Source organism: Choristoneura fumiferana, chromosome 23 (genome assembly GCF_025370935.1).
Source record: "Choristoneura fumiferana chromosome 23, NRCan_CFum_1, whole genome shotgun sequence".
NCBI lineage: Eukaryota > Metazoa > Arthropoda > Insecta > Lepidoptera > Tortricidae > Choristoneura > Choristoneura fumiferana.
The window spans coordinates 4,438,333-4,446,268 of NC_133494.1; positions in this window are offsets into that span (position 1 = coordinate 4,438,333).

A 7,936-nucleotide genomic window follows, 5' to 3' on the forward strand; every position below is an offset into this window, starting at 1 on the left:
CAAAGTGTCTCGGAGTGTCGGAGTCGTGAAAAATAGATAGGTAGGTACCTACTAGGTATATTACGGAACCGTGGCAAAAGCGAACTTCCCGTGACTAAATGTTCAATGGGTACGCATAATTAGAATGTAGGTACGTAGGTTTGTCTTAGGAATCAAAAAACTTAGCATTTGATACAGCTTTGAAGCTGCGGCACGAGTTAGTGATTCCAAATTAAAATTCTATTGTGTAACTTTAAGAGAATAAGATGTATATAACGGCGAGGCGAAGATTTGGCCGTAACTTTTCCACTGCTAAATTATAATGCAGTGCCTAATTTATGCTTTTTTGACTGTGAATAGGGAAGTACTTTTTGAACTAATTTATTTTAGTTTGCATTTCGTCAATCAAAATGGTCTTTCGATAAAATGACAAACATCTCTAACATCAGGCCCTATACCACGAAATGCAAAACTCGAACTTCGTATGTTGCCGTCCCGCTGACGCTTATGTCATTTAATACGCGAGTGAAAGGGACAATGCGATACGAACTTCGATTTGCGAGTTTTGTGGTAGCCCTACTGGAGTCTAATGGTGATTATGATTGGTTTTTTGGAGTCTTTTTGTACTTATTTTTTATATTTCAACTCCAAATTTGTTACTTTTACGGGTATCCCGTGAAACCATATCGAAAATACAAACTGAGACATGGATGCACAGAAAAACCAGAAAAAGAGACCAGCGCTGGGAATCGAACCCAGGTCCTCAGCAATCCGTGTCTAATGGTGATGGTAAACGGTTATGTTGCTCCGAAGATGAGCTCTGGTTGAGTTCGAAACGCGTCAGTGTAGTGTGGTGGTGGTCATAGATGGGTTTGTGTGATTTGTGTGTGTTCTTACAGTGCGGAGGTGGAGGAACTGCAAGAGCACACATTTCTTGCATAAACGTAGCTATCATAAGGTAGCGGGTGAGCCAAGTAATTAATTGTTTGAGTTCATTAAAATTAGAACACTTTCTTCTGAGTAAAACTCGCTACACTTTTGACGAAGTAAGTGGACGTGATTGTTAGTCGAAGATAATTTTTATGTAGGTACATTTTCTTTTTCCTCTTCCCTTCCACACCGTTGTTGGAGTGTGGAGTTCGTCGAAGTTGGCAACAGTGTTGCTGTCCACTCTAACGTAGATTGAGTCCCGAGGAAGGACATCTATAGGATAGTTTTTATCCCGGACGATAGAATATTATAGTTCCTTCGGGATAGAGATAAACGAAGTCTACGCGGGCGGAGTCGCGGTCAACAGCAGTATTAAATAATTTTGTTTCTGTATTCGCAGTGATTGACGCAAATGTCCCGATGAAGTGGTGGCTTAGGAAGCAAATTGAATGACTGTACCTTACCTTCATTATGCAGGGAACCCTAGACAACACAACTATGCTGCAAAATGTATGAGCTGGTGGCCACAAATAGCTACATCCCAACCCATCCCACTAATATTATAAATGCGAAAGTTTGTAAGTCTGTTTGTTTGTTTGTTACTTCATCACTTCTAAAACACTGAACCGATTTAGATGAAATTCGGTATACAGATAGTTTGAATCCCGGAGAAGAACATAGGATAGTTTTTATCCCGGAAAATTGCGTAGTTCCCGCGGGACAGCGATAAACGAATTTTGTGTGAACGGAGTCGCGGGTAACGGTCGCGGTTTAATCATAATTTAAAATATTACTTTGTTTCTCATTGAAAATGGCATCACGATTTTCCCAGAGAAGCTTAATAAGGCGTTCGCCGCAATCCAAACCTCATACATACCAGTTTTTAGTCGAAGAGCAATTTTGCGGTCGTCATACACGACACCATAACTCGCGCCATACTTAGTCTATTGCGTCACGGATTTGCGGAACCCTGTCGGCATTCCGGTGATTTACAATGGTCAATTGCTGTCTGATAAATCCTTGCCTAATTTTCGATTGATTGAAAACGGATCCAAGAGTTTAAAAAAAGTAAGCTATTGTGTAGAGTTAAAGCAAGTGGATTCAAATTGGTAGGCATTTAAATCAACCCAGCCGCCGTTCTCGATATTAATCCACTTGAATTGCGTATTTAAAATGTTGGCTATATAAAATACTCTAAAACAGATAAACGCAATTTTAACCTCGTAAGTCCTCGCGAGTTACTTCAAAGGGTACAAATCAATTGTAATAATAACTGCCGAATGTACTAGGTGGAGTAATTTCTTTTAAATGAAATTAGAACTTAAAAATTTTTGAAATCATTTTCAAAATTATAAAACTGTGACTTCTTGGCTCAGTCTGTACATATATAGGCATGTAAAAAAAGTCAGGACTTACGAAGTTTATAATGTGAAATGTTTATGACGCCACGGAGTAAGTATAACTTTATCTTGATAAATAAGATCCGTCGTAAGTCGCAGCGGCGAACTTTCAGTAGGTACTTTCACATGCGTTGGATTAATTGTATTGTATTGTATCATTTGTAGAGGTGATTTAATTAATTGTTGCAGGAATAAGAAAATAAGTAATAAACTCGTGAACCAATTAATTATATAATTTTATCAACATTCTTATAAATTTAAAGTGTCGAAAGTCTAAACTAAAATTTTAAGTCTGTTTTTCTTTGCGCTGAATGTACACCGTAGGTAGCACATATTTGTTTTTAAGACCTAAGTAGTTGCAAAAGATTTTGGTTTTACAAAGGAACAACTTTTGAGCTTTTTGCAGCATATGTACCTACTCGGTTTTTGTAAGAGACTGCCTAAAAAATAAGACTATTATTCAAACCTTATACCTAAACATAAATTTATTTAACTGAGTATTTTTTGATTCATATCAAGGGCGACGCTAAAGGAGCGCATGGAGGAAAAGCTGATCCCTAGAGATTCTGACTGATTTAGACTGTACAGTCAAAGGCAAAGATATCGACACGGCCAAAGTTACAAAAATATGTATACACGACCTTAATGTTCAGTGCATAAAGTCGTGTATACATATTTTTGTAACTTTGGCCGTGTCGATATCTTTGCCTTTGACTGTACAGTCTAAATCAGTCAGAATCTCTAGGGATCAGCTTTTCCTCCATGCGCTCCTTTAGCGTCGCCCTTGACTGTACCATCAATTTATACTTTTTCCATCATCCATATATCAACATGCCCCTACCTCAACCATCGGCCGAGTCGGCCGACGATGCCCTACACACTTGTACTTGTATATCTATTAAGTATATTTATATTCCTAAAAGCAACCTACGTGCCTTCATCTTCGATTTCCCTTTTTCTCTCGCCTATTGAACCAAAACAGACAAACCCAAAAAGGTAACAATTTATTCCATAGTAGAAAATTGTGAAAGAACAATTTGTTGGTATTCATAGCGTGTGGTGCTGCGGTTGCGGCGGCCGGCGGCCGGCGAGCCAAGTATTGCGTGGATTAGAACCAAATGTATCTATCTCACATTTACAGTGGGTAATCTCAGTGTTGCGGAACGAAAACAAACAACGTAGAACTTGTAAATCAACGAGATTTACACATAGGAAAACGTTTTGCACTTTGGCTAGATTTTAATCTACATACCTATCGGCGTAGTATAAGGTAGTTTACTAAAACTCTAAACTATATTTTTTTCTTTGGACTTTTAGAATTAAGCTTTTAGACAAACTTTTAAATGCATAATATCTGAATCAATTTGGATAGTTAGCCTGCAATTGGTTTGTAATATTCTACTCGAGTATCTTTCAGATCTTACAGCGTTACTTCGTTTAGCTGACTTATTAATATTAAATGATATTGTAACGGATAACTCACGTTTTAAATGGAGCAGAGCGGTGGCGCGTAGTGCGCGGTTTGCGGCAGCCTTTGAGTCGCGTGCTCCTATGAAGAAGGGCTACGAAATAGCCCGAAACATGTCGAGCTAATTTAATATGAGTGAGTCTCAAGGTAGTTTCATGTTCAAAATGACTTGTTAATCTAGTAATTTAGCTACTCTACTTATTAAGCTGAACTGAAAGTCTCCTCGCGACTGTCATCCGAATGTCTGCGCAGGGTTCTTGAATACTTTAGCCACATTGCAAGGAAAGACGGTGACAACCGTAAAGTGGATGGGAAGAGGCCTCGTGGTCGCATCCAATGCGTTGGTCTGACCAGATTCGCACCGCTCTTGCATGACTCTACAGTTCATAACGCCCACCACACCGCCAAAGACTGAAATAGATGGAAAAAGTTCGTGCGAGAGAAAGTGATTCAGAAGGGTGGTCACGACCCTAATTAAATTACTGAGGAATACGACACAAGGAGGAGGAGGACTTAAGCTACTCCTTAGTACCTACAGTGGCGAGGCGTCGTAACAACTTAATTCCCACCGGGTTGCCCAAATTTTTTACATGACGTGTTCTGACGTGAGAGTGATTCTGAGAGGCTTGTGCCCAGCTCTGGGTACGTACAGTCGTCATCAGATATAACACGGCCAAGGTGATCAAAAATATGGATACATGAACTCTAATACCTTAATAATAGATTGCCTGTTCCGATAATTTTGACTACCTTAGCCGCTCCGAAATATCTCATAGCAGCTTTACCTATACAGGTTTGGATGATGATGATGAGAATTAGAAGTGGGAGATCCAACCGAGATTATATCTAAAGCATATTGCCGAGGGGCAAATTTCGATGAGAGTAAAGTCATTAGACAGTACCTAAGCAATTAACTTGTTATGATAACATAACATAGCGTTGTTTACTGATGGTATAATATACGGATAGCCCGTGTCCATAGGCTGTGTATGCGCATAAAATAATAATAATGCCTCGGTACTCAAAATGTATTTCTAAGAACCGCTGGGTAGTGACGGTTTCTAAAACATAATAGAGCGATAATATGCTAATATGAATTAATCAAAGCATAATAAACAGGACCAGACCGGACGGTGGTATAAGGCTGTGTTTCCACCAGAGATGTGCGAGGAATGTGTTTTTTATGAACCAATAGAAACGCTTTACTTAACTATACTCAAGATTGGTTTTTTGGAATCTTTTTGTATTTTTTATTTCAATTCCAAATTAAAAAAAAATGTATGCATCTATATTTCAGTTTGTATTTTCGATATGGGTTTTACGGGTGACCGTAAAAGTAACAAAAAATTTGGAATTGAAATAAAAAATACAAAAAGATTCCAAAAACCAATCTTAATTTGATTGCTTAAAACGACATCTCTTGTCCGGGTGAGCGGTTAGTTCCAATGGGGTGCTGAAAGTTTCTCGATGAGGGCTACAGCATAGATGTCGCTAGTGTCGCTGCTTAAGTGACTAAGTAAGAAAACAAACAAGCTGAGATATGTGGTTCATAGGAGAAATTCGTGTCTGTATCACTGCCCACTGGTGGTGTAGTGGTATAGCACGTGGCACGGAATGTCGAGAACCTGGGTTCGATTCCCAGCGCTGGTCTCATTTTTCTGATTTTTCTATGCATCTATATATTTCAGTTTGTATTTTAGATTTAACTATACTCGCTCAGCGCAGCTCTGGTGGAAACAGAAGGGCTACTACGAAACTCGCAAATCGAAGTTCGTATCGCACCGTCCCTTTCACTCGCGTATTAAATGACATAAGCGTCAGCGGGACGGCAATATACGAAGTTCCAGTTTTGCACTTCGTGGTATAGGGCCAGATCAGCGGAGCGAGGTTTTTGCATATATAAGTACAAAACAAGGGAAGTATGAGTGCGAGGAATGTGTTGAGAAGTACTCAGTTCGCCTCACCGCAACCAGTGGCCCATTTCACGAAGCTACAAGTTAAGTACATTTTACAAGCGGAAGTCTGTTTTCAATGCATACTCTTAAGAGCGTTTATACCTGCTGAGCTGGCAACGTTGCATTTTTGTTAGTTTTCTCAATGATTCCATAAAAATTGAATGAAAATAGAAATATTTTCTGATAGAACACTTCTTAATATATAAGTTAATGTGTATAAGTACTCCAATAATTATTCGTGATAGACTTTTATATTCCTTAAAAACGAATTAATGTTTATGACTGGTTTTTAAAGAAAATAAAAGTCTACAACGAATAATTATTCGAGTAGACACATTAACGTACATATTAAGAAGTGTTCTATCAGACAACATTATTAATTTTCATTCAATTTTTATGGAATAATCGAGAAAAACTAACAAAAATGCTCCGCTCAGCTACCTCGTAAATCTCTGGTGGAAACGCATCCTAAACGTAGAAAAGCGACAGCCGGCATTTACATCAGAAAACTCCCTTTTTCCCGTAGTGCCACCAACTCGTTCCGCCAGCAGCACGAGAAGGAATTATTGTCGTTCCTCATCGTACCACTGAATGCAGATACTTGCAGTGAAGGAGCTCTACAGGGATTTAATTTACTGAAAACTACAGTCAAGCTCAAAACTAGTTAACCCTATATAGTTAGTACTTACTTTGTCATGACTATTACTGGGACAGTTTCAAATAGTGACAAAGTACAAAAGGGTTCAACTACTTTTATTTTGACTATACAGCAGGGGTCCCGTATCCGGTTACCTCCTTCCTCCTTGTGTACCTAGGAGCTGCTCTCCTCTAGACTCGTTTAGGTGATAGCATTTACTTGAGTCCGTGCACCCTGGGTGTCTATGGAATATGATCAGTTTGTAAAATGCGAACAAAAATTAATTGAAGTGCTAGGGGATAAGTTGTCATTGTAATTTCAAACGATTTTTCTCGCATTTTGCGATCCCTGAATATCATTGGCGTATAGCTTTTAACCACACATGGGGACTATTAACGTTATGCCTTTTTATTCGACACGTTTCTTTGCTTCTATCTAAATGTGCATAAGCTTTTATTTAATTTGTCGCGTAGGTTAGTTGATTAGTATGTAGTGTTCAAATTTTGCAAGTCATCCGTATTGACTTGAAATTTTAAAATTTCATGTAAGTACAGTCAACAAAAACTACAGACAGCAAAAGGAGGATTATTTAATTCAGAATGAAATTCTTAGTGGTTTGGTTACTTATGTAATTAAAATTACATCCGAGTGTCTCTGTAATGAAATAAATACATAAAAATTACTTAATTAAAATTTGGCATATTATTTTACTTCGACTGCACTATTTCCTAAATGATATCAGAATGAAGTCACACGCAATCAGCCTTACAAAATAAATTAAACAAAATACATACTTTAGCAATGAAATAGCACATTGTACACAGCATAGGTATAGATCGAGCAATATAGCAGTGCTGGTGATGAAACTACTATAATAAGCCATTAATTAATTATTGTATGATAAAGCATGCTCTAGTTCTTCCAATGGCGCTTGATGCTGATTGCGTTATGATTGTGAGACTTGGTGACAGATGTATTAAAGCTTGAGCTGAGAAACAACTAAGCTAAGCTAAGAAGCGAAACAAAACTGGCCAAGTGCGAGTCTGACTGACTCTAATCTAATCTAATCTAAGAGAGTAGAGAACATCGTGTATAGGTTTCATAGAACCATGTGTACAAACTATGGCAATTGTGCTCCTTTATATTGTGCCCCTTTGGTCATAGGTATGCGCGCTATGTAGCTCTATATTACTCTTCTACTATTGAGTAGAAAACAAGTGGTAATATAGTGGTAGTACCAATGTGTTATTTCGAGCAACTATAAAGAGCCGCCGAGTGATAAATGTCATTGCCAAAGCAGACTGTAAGAGTTATAGTGTGCTCTATCGCTAATTTTTAAGGTCGTGGTAGAGCTATAGAATTTTAATGCTACATATATGTGCGACACATATATTAACATACAGAACCCGCCCTCCTCTTCCACACAAAACTATACATATTTCTCACAGGCCTAACTATCCCGAACATCACACAAATCCACAGATCCGTGTGCTTGGGTGTATATTAAGCTTTAATAATGAACCCGTGAAGGGTTTAAAACGCGAAGATGCAGTTGTGGTGCACGGTG